The sequence below is a fragment of the Netta rufina genome (genome assembly GCF_964035555.1).
Source record: "Netta rufina genome assembly, chromosome: 6".
NCBI lineage: Eukaryota > Metazoa > Chordata > Aves > Anseriformes > Anatidae > Netta > Netta rufina.
In genome coordinates this window covers 2,661,407-2,674,813 of record NC_140129.1, presented here as the reverse complement: position 1 = coordinate 2,674,813, position 13,407 = coordinate 2,661,407, and the positions used below count along the sequence as shown (strand labels likewise).

Sequence of the window (13,407 nt, the reverse complement as noted above, 5' to 3'; positions counted from 1 at the left end):
CTGAGATAAAGGGAGGAGCTTAGTAGCTCTTTAAGTTTCCTTCCAGACCTGTTTTCTGGTACTTCTATGACTATCTGGAGACACAGATTTGGTCTGGGGAAAAAAAAAAAAAAAACAAAAACGAACAAACAAACAAACAACAAAAAAAAAACAAACAAACAAGCAAAGATGACACGAAGCATCTTTTTCTATACTGACAGAAATAAGAGAAAAGCTTCAGCTTTCTGCCCAGAGGCCCATCTTCTTTCAGGATTTGTCATTCCTCCTGGAATATTTCCAAGAATTTCTGCTCGTCACATTTCCTGTGATCCACACCATGGAATTTCTCTCCGAAGGTATTTTTTCACTGTCTGATCATTAGGACTTTTCCTTGCTAGCTACTGTTTTATCAGATTCAAGGAAAGCTAACCCATTTGGATGCTCCCTATTCAGCCATTCCAAATAACAGCAAATGTAAAAATTGTCACAACATTCAAGTGCCAAGAAAGATCAGCCAGTCATGATCTCTGTTTTTTTCCACTGTTTAGCAAGCAGAGGATAATACAGCCTTTTTACTTCCATGACCATGGCTATATTCTAAGTCTTCAAGATGATTTAGCATGTAAATTAATCAACCCGCATCCTGTAATAGAATTTTAGTATTTTTCCAGCAGATCACGAAGTTTGATATTTCAAAAATATAGCCACCATAATATTACACAATTACAGTCCTAGCATATGAAGCAGAAAACTTATGAGAGCCTGCAGCTAAAATGTAATTAAACCTGTTCAATATTGCTGCATGGAATGCTGAATACACATTAGATCTGCATATTTTAAATAATAATAAATTATCCAGGTAAGCAATGTGAACAAGTCCAGTGACTGGTACATTAGAGGAATAAAAGAGCACTGTAAACCTACAGAATTTGTGATTGAAGAAAAAGAAAAAGAGATACGCTATAAACTTGAAAAATCACATTGTTATAACTCTGACATCACTGTTTCGTTTTAATTACAAGGCCGTTAAATATACCTCGGAGAGATGAGAAGGGAAAGATGCTTCTCTCTTTTCCCCAAGTTCTTCTAAACTTGGGCACACTGATAGTAAATTTGTATTCAATGATTTTCTTGAGTAGCCAGTTTGGGATATTTCTTTAATTTCTGGTGTTCTTTTTACAAAACAGAATATGTTCAAAATGATAGGAAACTATCATCATAACCCTTAAAAACTGACACATAACTTAAATCCAATTTAAATGACCTTTAATTGCCTTTTTAAATGGAGTTAACTTCAAATTTAATTCAATTTTATGTTAATTGGACAGTAACCATCCAGAAATTGTTGTATCCAGAAGATCAAACAGATTAAGTTAAATTCAGAAACATGTTATTTTTCTGCTGATCTGCTTATTTTTTCCTCTAACAAAGCCCCTAGCCTTCCATAATATGACAATTACTGGATACTTTTAAAAGCAGCTTATAGCCCAAAGCAATGATGATGAAAGAACTGACTTCTGGAAACTGTATTCAGGTATTTTAAGGTAATAGTAAAAATTAATGTGCTGAAATTTGACAGCGATTGATATTTCCATACAGGAGAAAGGGGTAAGGGAGGTGGGGTGGAAGAGAGGGAAGGGGGAAGAAAAGGGGAAGCAAAGTGCACATGCACACTCTTGTCTCCTTTGGACTCAGATCTGGTGACTCAGCTCAGATGTTAAACATCAGCTCTGATTACAAAACCACCACATAATATAGACTGGCTGAAAATCTTCCCTAAGGTAAAAAGCATATAGTTCAGCATAAATATGCATTTTTAAAAACAGTCTATGCAGAGCGTTATACAGCCAGAGAATAGCTCAGTTAATTCAGAATGTAACAGAGTATCTGAGACCTTTTCAATGCATTTCCACACAGTTTGTTTGGAAAGCTGCTCCTATATACTTGTGTATCTAGCAGGAAACAACTATTTGGCACTCTCATTACCTTAGCTGCTTGAGTAAGGCTTACACCTTCCACCCACCCGCTGTGAGCTCCTTCCATCAGTGAGTTCTTCCTCGAGCACATTACGGAGATCCAGCTGTTGGAAGGCTTCGGTGCATGGTGTCTGACGGGTGGACACAGCGTGCCCAGGAGCCCAGGAGGCACTGCTGTGCTCTCGGTCTGACTGGGGGTATCGGCTCTCACACAAACGTCAGCATGGAGCTGGCTGGTACACAGATCTGGCCACTGCTCAGATCAGTAAAAGGTCATGAATCGGCATCCAGAGACTAGCATTCAGATGTGATATAGCTTGCTGGAGGCTTTTCTAATTTTCTGGGTTTAAAGGCTAAATTCGTTGTGGCCACTACTTGAGCCTTGCCCTTATTCAAGCAAACCCAATACATTACAGCATGAGATCCAAGACAAGACTTGAATCTTAGTACCAGAGAAGTACTCCCAAACAGCAATGACGGTGATACCTGTAAAATGGTCATTGTTCAAAAAAGAACACAACAGTTTTCAACAATTTCTTAAATTAAGTCCTTCTCCAAGTAAAAAGCCGCAATCTTAGCTCTTGGCAGCATACGTGCAGTTACACTGGTTTTGGGGTGTGCTCACTGACACACTCGCTGTGCTGCTGTCCCCACAGCTAAAGGGACCCTAAAGCATTTCAAGTTAACTCAGCCTGGCCAAGCACAGTGTTCAGTAAAGAAGGCTCAGAAAACCTGTCTGAATTTACACTGAGGAGATTATGGAGAATTCATACAATCCTTTCTGCTGTGGCTGCCAGGCTATGACCTCCAGCTGGTCTGCAGATGTATCTTTGTCTTGCTCTGCGGATACACAAGAGGATATCCAGGGCCTAAAAGTCATCCCTGCCTTTCACCTGAGGTAGCAATACAAAAGCTGCACACAGATTTAAGTAAAAAGTACCTGATATACTCCTTTCCTCTAGACTATTTACATAAAAAACAACAAAATGTGACTGGAAATGTCAGTAAGTCACACAGCCAAGAGGCTATGTTCAGAAGGCATTACGCAGCCCCTCAGCCTCCTCCTGCAGTGGAAGCCATTCTAACCAACTTTATTTCTTTCACTAATCTTGTCTGGAGCACAACCCCTTAAAGAGTTGCCAGTCAAAAATTAGGCGAGATTGGAGGCACAGATGTGTAGCTATCAAACCCAGCATATTACCAAGCTATGTCCTTGGGTAATTCGCCCTACAATATTACTCTAGGGAAATTTAAACTCAGAATCCCCACTGCCACAGATTTGATCTTCAGTGTTCATGACACTGATCTATCCATTGCTAGCTGCTGTTGATCGGTTGTCCTGAACAATTTCCTTTCAAGTACTGATGCAGTTGCTCTCAGTTTAGCTGTCTGACATCAGGTCACACAATCCACCCCAAATACAGTCCCCTTTAAAAGTCTACAGCAGAAAGACTTCATAGTCTCTGTGAGAAGGTACTTTGCCACAGGATGAGGAAATGTGAACAAAATTATCCTCTGAATAAAATACTTATTCTTACATATGTGAAAGCTTGTGAGAACATAACTTCATGAAAAACTGGGCACCTATTTAACTTCCTGCTGTCCTGAGGACTTCTGGAGCACTATCAGTACCAGCCCAGAGTTCCCAATCCATACTCGTTCTCCCCAGGCTATTTTTTCCACCACAAGGCATAGTAAAGCCCAAAACACTAAACTTTTACAGAAAAGAACAAGTCAGCATGTGTCTGCCCAGAAGAAAGTATAAAATGCCAAAAGGCCTGACAAGCAGCAAAGAAAAACTGTGTTGCTTTGAAAAGGAAAGGAAAATTGCCAGACAATTCAAAAAGCCATTTATAAAGCAATGTGCTTGACAGAAAGAGAAGTAGCACAATTATTTACTACTGAGTATGGGAGTAGTTCTGCAGCTTCATTCCAAGTGTCACACCCATAAAGGGCAGCCGTATTTTATCTATGCTTCCAAGAGCCTGATTCAAGTACTTGCTTGGCAGTTATTAAAATATAGGATACATACTATGCAAAATGTGTTTTTAGATAAATGTCTTAATTCACTTTTAAGCTTGAAAACCATTCTAAACTGATGGGAATCCCTGAAATGTAAAACAAATTTGAATTAATATTGTTGGTTCCACCCATGCAAATCCAAAACAATCCTTCCCCTTGTCATGCCCATATAAGCTCAGCTGTCTGCCACATAAAGTAGATTTCATTCACTGAAATGGTACCAAGCAAAACAGGTTGACTTTTCACACTCAGAGATTCCCATGTTATCAGGAAACACAGGAATGCTTTGTCCTTTTTGAAGTGGCACACCCCTTCAGTTCATCATGTCATTTATTCATTTTTGCTACAATGGGGATATTGTCAGCTTGAAAAATGGCATTTCTGTGTGTAAAACATGTTCACTGACTTCAAATTGAAGAATTCCATTACTGAAACATGCTAGCAGACTGAAAATAGAATACAGAAAGACTGTCTGTGGAAAAATTATATCCCTGGTTCGCCGTGTCCGAGAAGTTCCAGCCTGGCACCCTGATCAGCGGGTGGAGCGGGAGACATCTGAAAGAGACTCAGTTGGTCCCCTTAAAGAGGAAAGAAAAATTAAAACCAAACAAACGCTTCATGTACCTGAGTCCTGCAGATGAACTATCAACACAATCAGCAGAGCAAGAAAAGAGGAAACAATTGTTTCAAGGAAACTGACAAATGTTGCTGCAATGAATTTAAACTGCCCATCAACATACATCTAAATTTCTCTTCTCCTGCCCCTTCTACCCTTCTGGTATTTCAATGAAAAGCATTTTCCCACTTTCACTCTCCCCAAGAAGGGCTACATTTCATAAAGATTTTAGGACACTCTTTGGCTGAAACACAGTTCAAACACTTCTGTTTGCCTACAGTTTCATGGAACTTTCTGCCTGACAACACAGGCATCAACTACTGAAGATCTCCTGAGACTCGCAGTAGGAGAACTGTTAGCCAAGCCACACAAAGGCAGCGTCCTTTGCTTGCTGACTGTGCAGCCGTGTGTCCTTAAGGAGCAGGTGCCAATAGCAAAACCTTTTCGATCTTATTGTCTTTTGCGTAACAGTACTCCTAGACTCAATGGAATTTCTTTTAATCAGCTTTTTTGATTACCTGTTTTCATAGCACTTCAAGACGCATAGAAACTTGTAGCTCAAAGCGAACAATCCCACCACATACGTGTTCTTTTTACAGATTACAGAGCACTACCACAGTAACCAATGCTGCTGAAGTGCAATACTGACTATGCTCAGTGTATCAAGTTACAAATCCTGCAGAGAACTGAACAGCTGTGAACGTAATCTTTGCGGATGGAAAGCCCTAAAGATTTTCTCCTCCAGTCAACTTACCAGTCCTACACTCCTTTAAACTGTTTCCTTGTGACCTGTGGAAAAGAGCCTCCAGTAACGAAGGTGTCTGTCTGCAGCCTGTTTGTCCGTGTTATGCACTGATGCTCATCTGCTGCTGCAACAAGAAAGTCCGTGGGGAGGTTCACCAAGGTGCTGATGATCTTGCCCTCTTATCCTTACAGGATGCATCGCTTTTAATATTCAAAAGATGCTGAGTTTATAAAACAAACCAGTCCTATAAATAAGAAAACAACCTAACAGCAATTTTCAGGTTGTCTTTTACAAAGCAGAAAATAGTGGCATGCAAACATTTCCCGATCTAACAAATCGTCTTATAGAAAGACAAATTGCAGTTTCATACCCTACTCGAAAAATATATTCTCCCCAGGAACATATTAGCTCAGAATTTCATGCTTGAACGCTACAACAGAATTATTATGCACCAACTGCTTTACTATCTTACTGAAAGCACTACTTAACCAGCTGAAATGTTTGCTTAAAACTGTTTAATTCAATACGTATAATACTTCAGTTTTACTAAAAAATAAGTCAGATTGGTCTAGTTACTCTGAATTGGACTAACACTATTCCACAACTGTGCAAGTCAGATAGATTAATTTCCAGTGAAATGTTATTAACTGAAGGTGCCTGCATTTATTACGCTGTAGCATGGACAACAGTAGGACATTCAGTCATTCTCTGTGCCATACTGAGCCTCTGTCTGCTTAATGCTGAACAACTGCAGAGCAATTGCTGATGCTGATTGCTGATGTTGGCAGAGGTGGGGACCACAGTTCCACAGAGCAGCTGAAAGCACAGTCTTCAAAGAGAGGACTGGAAGGGAAAAGTGATGTGGATAGGAAAAAAGTTTTCACTATTTAACAGTTTACTGACTTACAGTTCGCAGTTCATAATCACACACCAGAGAAGCAAAAAATAGTTCAGAGTCCTAAGGCATTCCACAATGCCAAAATGATACTCCTGTAGTAACCCCATAGACCACCATCACCTGCAGGTGTAACCCAGTACACATTTGTCCAGGTCTGGTCTGTGCTCAGCTCAAAAAAATTACTTGAGCTAGAACACGGACCATTAGGAAGATGGAAATACAAATACTATCACGCTTTCTCCCCCTGTGAATACACATTACAATACATTATTTAGTTCAGTAGTTTCTGTTCTTGGAGGATTAGTGATGCTTTGCTCACTTTCTGCACTAAATGAAACAGAAAACCTTCCAAATCTAAATGAACAAGTAATGAAAAGACAATAATACAAAGCGTGCTATATAAAGATGAGGCCTATTATGAATTAATACTTTTATTATTAAATATGCACAAGGTTTTAATAAGTAGAGCTAAAAATAGTGACATGCATCAGAGGATTTCTACAGGCTCTACAATTTTCATTCATCTCCATTCTGCAAAGAATTGGGCCACTGCTAAGAGCACTCTCGCTGCACGTTTTTACACTGTTGTCATCGGCTCTAACGCATCGTTGCGGAAAAAAGCCTCTGGGACCCAGGCATAAAGGAAGCTCACAGAGTGTGGGTCTTCAGCTAAGTTTTGAAGCAATCAGCAGCAAACTGGGTGGGATTTCAGTCTGCTCAGCCCTCCTACTGACAGGCACACCTCTCTCAGCAGCCCAGTCCCCATCCCCAGTTTGTGTGGTTATTAGAGAGAACCCATCTGAGAGAAGCCTCCTGCACCAGACAGCACACAGCAGCCGATTTAACCACTAGAGATGAAACGAAAAAAAGAAATATTCAAATCTTTAGGTTTTATTTTATTTTTTTAATACACACATGCTCCTCATCCTTTCTTCATACTACCATGGAAAAAACTCTAAAATGAAACCAAATGCAACAAATTGGAAAATACTGTTTGTATTTCAACACTAATGTCTAACGCCAAGTCGCATTACAGGCCTAAGTGAACAAAAGATTTTACTAAAGGCTGCGCTAATTCTGGCTCGGTAGAGGCCCGTTGTGGAATGCAGCGCGATTCTATATAAATCCACCCCAGGGCGTAGGTGCTACAGCACCAGGAAACGGAAGAAGATTGAAATCAGTGTTTATAAATACAGGCAAGAAATCCCAGTGCACATGGCACCAAAACTATAAACAGAAGTTAAGACAATCTCATCGGGAGGCCTAAATTTGCTACACTTCATGGCGGGGAACTTTTAAGGCATTTTAAGGCATTTTGTTCTGTGCGCTGTTTTCAAAATGACCTTGGAGGATTTAAATCAGAAGATGCATCTTCAGTCAGCAATTGATTATGCTAAGAGACAAAAGGCAACAGAACCAAAGAAATCATAGTGCACTGCATCCAAGTATCACTGTAAATTACTGTGAGAAAATAATTTAAACTTAAAAATAATTCTGGTCGGGTTTTGAATTTTCTCTGTTTCTCAACGTATAACAAAAATGTAATTTAATCCATACTAGATATATATGTTTGAACAAAAACAAACCGTACAGCAGAGCTATGTTTCAACTTCTCATGTCTCAGCTTCTACATATATGTAGCTTTAAATCACAGTCCATCCCAACAAAGGTACGTATATTGTCTATTACCATTTTCATCTTTTTTCTAGGGTACAATACAAGAAGTGTGATAACTGACTCCTTGGCTTACTCTTTGTGAAGACAATTTAGAAGTTGAGCACTTTATAGACATATCATTACTTACAATTAATGCAGAGTAAAATTCATATGACTTACTGTATGCTGAAAATATTACGGGCAGAAAACACGCACACACCCCCGAGCATCATCCTAGTAAACACTCAAGCTGTAGGTGGCACATGATTTTTGAACTGATCAGATGCACACTTTTCCTATCTTTCAGAAAAGTAAGCCTTTTCTGGTTCTATTTCTACTAATGTAATAAAAAATTAAAAAAAAAAAAAAGAAAAAAAAAGACACTTTTCATTATTTTGTACTATCTGTGGATGCATTTTGGGCTTCAGAAAAACCTCTCTCCCTTGAGCATCCAGGATCCAGTTTTACTTGGTTGTTTTTGTTTATTTTTTCCCCGATTACATATTTATGATTTTTCATCTGCTACAATATAAGGCCCATCTGTTGTTTTTTCTGTCCTTCTCCAGAATATACCATCTCTCAGCATCTGATTTTTCTACAATGACAAGAAGAGGTTGTTTCATAGCCTCCTACCACCCAAAGCCCTTCCGAGTGCCTTGAAGGCAGTGACCCACCACCAACCTGTTTCCTCCAGACATCCCAAGTAAAGTCTGTAGTCTGACATACATTTCCTAAAGGTGAAAGGTAGCAAAATCTCTACCTTGACTCCTCAATTTGTTACAGCACTTTTCTGCATTATTTCTTGAATCCGGTACAATCTCCTTTTTCTTGCCCCAAGCAAGTATCCAACACTTTGGGATGTATTCAGAGAAAACACAGAAATGCACATGAGCAAGTAATGTAGTCAGATCAGAAGTGTGCTAGCTATTCAAAACTTGCATGTAGGTACACTTGAAAATGCTATTAACTTGAATGAATGTTATTTTTCATTAGAGGATGAACAATTACACAACGAGAAGAGTATCTATTTCTTTTAATGCTACAGAGTATTTGTTTGTGCTCCGTAAAGCTTCCATTTCCAAGGAAGGGGCAGAGTCAAGCGCTCACCCTGAAGTACGAGGCTGGAAAAGGCACGCTACAGAACAGGACGTGGAGTGCCATATATCCCCATTAAAACATTTAGCTTTAGACTTCAGCTGACCATTAGGTAATTATAAAAACTACAGCACAGAGTCAAAAGAAGCATTTTGCAGAAGCATCTCACAGAACTTGGCCCCAGAGAAAGGTAAAATCAGATTCACCTATGAGGTGCTGCATTACACTTTTAATTTATGTTTTTATTTTTTGTATGAAGAGGAATTTGAAGAAAGAGGGTCTGTCGTGTCTGTCCATGTGCCACCCCTCTACCCCACTCCACAAAACAAAACTCTGACAGCCAGGTGCTCAACTCAGAGAGCAGCTTAATCTTGTTCATCATTGCCTGTACACACCTCCTGCTTCTTAATGTCCCAAGAACAGTACAAAAAACTTAGGTTTAACCTAGTAAATAATCTGATGGGAAATAGGTACATACAGCCTGAGTGAAAAGCAGTGACATAAAAGAAAACTAAACACAAAACACCCATACTGGTTGGTGGTTGTGGGGTTTGTTTTCTGTTAATGGAAACACCCCTCCAATGTGGAGGTACCTTCACAGGGTGACCTTCCCCAGAAGCAGGATGCAATGCAGCTTTCTGGTTAGAAAATTCCACTGCCTCCGTGTCAGGCCTCCACTCGTGCCAAATTCCCTGTCAGTCAGCCTCTGCTGCAGGTTATTGCTAAGCACAGTTACGAGGGAAATCACTAGAAGCAAATACCTGCATACCAATTGGACTTCACAGCCTGCCAAAACTGCAATGTCCTTATTTTAGAACCCAGGAACGAAGTCTCCTACTGACGTTACAGGTAGGCTGTTTCCTACGAAGTTTCAGGCCACTTTGATTTTTTTTTTTAATCTTTTATCTAATAAGTGACATGACCACATGATTACAGTCAGACTAATGACTACTACCACTCATTTGCTTTGTCCCTATGATGTCATTACAGTAGCTCAACATTTTTAAAAAAATAAAAATAAAAAAAAGTCAGACGTATGTAAGCAACTGCCCTTCCATCAGGTTCTCGAGCAATGAGCTTTAGCTGTGTTTCCTAAATAGCAGCAGCAGCCCGAGCAAGCAGAGGATGTTGTCATACCTCCTCTAACACTCCTACCCGCAGTGTAATGTATACACAAACCTCTGATTAAAATACAAACAAGTCTCACAGCTGCCAACATCAAAAACTCAGGAAGGATGCTGGAACTGCTAAAGAATACCCAGGCATTAGACAATGCGGCAATATTATTGAAAAACATTTTATAAAATAATGCTTCTAGAACCCTGAAGCTGAACTTTTATCATGAAAGCCAAGTTCCACCCAGCCCAACATTTTTAAGTGGCTTAATGTAGTCCTATTATTACAAATTAACCCAAGTGATTTATTTTTTTCCACTTTTCTGTACTATATTTAACAAACACCTGCACAAACCAGGAAGCATTTCCAGAAGTCCCAAACACCACCAGAAGTACCAGTAGCTGTTGTAGCCACCACAACCAGCCCAGTGACACCACCACCCTGCTGCTGAGGTGCACCGTCAGACTGGCTGAGGAACTGGTTTGCTCCTTCAAGGAAAACAGCCTGCAAGATGCCAATATGCATCAACAATGCCAACTGCCGTTGAGAAAGCAAAAATCATTTGAAACAAACCTCCTGTGCTACTACAATGCAGACTGCACCAGTTAACTGCAAATTAGCATCCCTATCGGACATGGCCAAGGTTTTGAACTCAGCTGTCACAACAGTGAGTCACTGGTTTGTGATCAGCAGTACAAACTCACTAGAAACTCAAAGGTTTCCACTTGTACTCACTGTAGGAAACAGAAAGTGGGCTATTTTTGAAGATACCAACACAAATATAATTATTTTAAAACTGCTTCTCCTTGGTCACAAACCAACATAGATAACCAGGTAGCTGACATCTCATCAGATATTGTATCTTGTCTAGAACAAAAATAAACCTTCAATTATAAAATATGCTACTCTCAAACACACTTATGTATCTTCTAATATTTCTTCCTATCAGCAAAGAAAACAATTGCTTTACCGCAGGAAGCATTAGCTTTGTAATTGTGCATCCAGCCTAACACTGAGCTGGAAGTGGCTATGTGCTGGAGTTGACCAGGTGTCACCATCAACTCCGGACACAGGGACACATGGCATTCACTCGAGCCAACAGCTTTCCATCAAAATGACTTTATGAAACATATTACTTACCTTCCTAGCATTTTCTATAAAATGAGCACCCAAAGTGCTGGCTTAGCAAAGCCAATCCATACTGCAGTGGATCGGCACTGTAAATTTGGATCATCACTGCAACTATCCACCTTCCGTAATAACTTATCTTTGAGATACAGTTCCTGAAGGAAATGCTAATAAAAGACCTTGCAGAGGGCACTAAGAGTGCAGGAGCATACATGTGGTATTTGAGTGTTAGGACATGCAAGTGGATCCTTCTGATGCAAGGGGGAAAAAAAATAAATAAATAACACACCAGCCTTCAAAGCAAACCATCAAATACATACTCTGCAATAAATACGGAGGAAGGTTTTGCACATGTAAGGGCAAGCAGTTTCAAACCTGAAGTGATGTATGACCACAGAAGATGAAGTTTTAATATTTGCTTTATTTGCTGTGAATTTCAGAGCTGCTTTTAGGACGTAGCTTATCTCAGGTCCTGAAGAAAATCCAAGGGCAGCCAGAGGCTGCGTACGTGCACGTATCTATGTCAAGAGACGTGCTCAGCCTGGCATTGTCCTTGTGATTCGCAGAGTGCTGGACATTAACACCAGGGAAGCTGGTGCTGATCTACCCGCATTCAGCTCTGACCAGCAGATGTGCAGGGAGCACAAGTTGCACAAAAGCAAATCAATAGGCTGTTAAAAATATGTTAATAGCACATTTAGTAGATGGATAGATCATTCTGCAGAGGGAAAGGCATAGGAATTAAAAGATCATAGCCATAGATCCATCAAGGAACTTTGAGGAACAAGGGTCAGAAAATTAAATCCTTACCATCCAATCTCATGTCATCAGCCTTTCAAAGTTCACCAGAACCTGAGATTCTATTTCTCTTGAAAGAGTCCCTCCCACTTGTCCTCTTGGGCATGCCAGACAGCACAGAAGGTCTCCTGCTCCCAGCAGGTGCCAGACACTGGGTTTCACACTCAAACAGCACCCTCAGAAAAGCTTACAAAGACTTACAGAGCACATTGGCCAAGTCATATATGATGCATGTGCCTGCTGACCCCACATTTTAAGCAAGATCCAGCTATGAACATGCTAAGAAATGTGTGTGTGTGTGTTTTATTATTATTTTGTTTTTGTATAGTTGTTTGTGTTTTGTTTTCTTTCAGACCAGACAAGACTACTGGAAATTCTTGTCAGTCCCCAGGGCAGTACGTGCTGCTACCTACAGGCAACTGGCACGATTTAATTTGGAAGGCATGACACAATAGGCAACTAAATTCCTGGGGATCAGATTGCTGCAGATGGTGTTAAAAGCTGTCATAAGGTGTCATAAGACCAGGCAACAGAAATAATGTGATCTAGGCATATGAGACCAGAAAAACAATTCCTGAAAAATAAACAACTCCTCAATGCTAAAAAGCGTAACACTGCACAGTATCTACATTTAGTGGGCAGTAACTAAGCACAGAATCACAGAGTCGTCTAGGTTGGAAGAGACCTCAAGATCATCGAGTCCAACCTCTGACCTAATACTAACAAGTCCTCCACTAAACCATATCACTGAGCTCTACATCTAAACATCTTTTAAAGACCTCCAGGGATGGTGACTCCACCACTTATCTGGGCAGCCCATCCCAATCCCTAACAACCCTCTTGGTAAAGAAGTTCTTTCTAATATCCAAACTAAAACTCCTCTGGTGCAACTTTAGCCCATTCCCCCTCGTCCTGTCACCAGGCACGTGGGAGAACAGGCCAACCCCCACCTCTCTACAGACTCCTTTAAGGTACCTGTAGAGTGTGATAAGGTCACCCCTGAGCCTCCTTTTCTCCAGGCTGAACAAGCCCAGCTCTCTCAGCCGCTCCTCGTAGGACTTGTTCTCCAGGCCCCTCACCAGCTTCGTTGCCCTTCTCTGGACTCTCTCAAGCACCTCAATGTCCTTCTTGCAGCGAGGGGCCCAAAACTGAACACAGTACTCAAGGTGCAGCCTCACCAGAGCAGAGTATGGGGGGACAATCACTTCCCTAGCCCTGCTGGCCACACTGCTTCTGATACAAGCCAGGATGCTGTTGGCCTTCTTGGCCACCTGAGCACACTGCTGGCTCATATTCAGCCGACTATCCACCATCACTCCCAGGTCCTTCTCCACCAGGCAGCTCTCCAACCACTTCTCTCCCAGCCTGTAGCTCTGCT

General features: G+C 40.7%; 1 protein-coding gene across 2 annotated transcripts in view; it reads right to left on the bottom strand.

Annotated features, from left to right (window-relative positions):
* Positions 1-13,407, bottom strand: part of HECW2 (HECT, C2 and WW domain containing E3 ubiquitin protein ligase 2) — a 163,465-nt gene that overhangs the window by 119,601 nt on the left and 30,457 nt on the right. The window contains exon 1 of one of the 2 annotated variants that reach the window (XM_084289278.1): positions 1,966-2,075. The exons of the other annotated variant lie outside the window; for it this stretch is intronic. The gene's annotated coding sequence lies outside the window, so the exon portion shown is untranslated. Of the gene's footprint in view, positions 1-1,965; positions 2,076-13,407 lie in introns of those variants that run through there. 2 annotated transcript variants of the gene reach the window in all.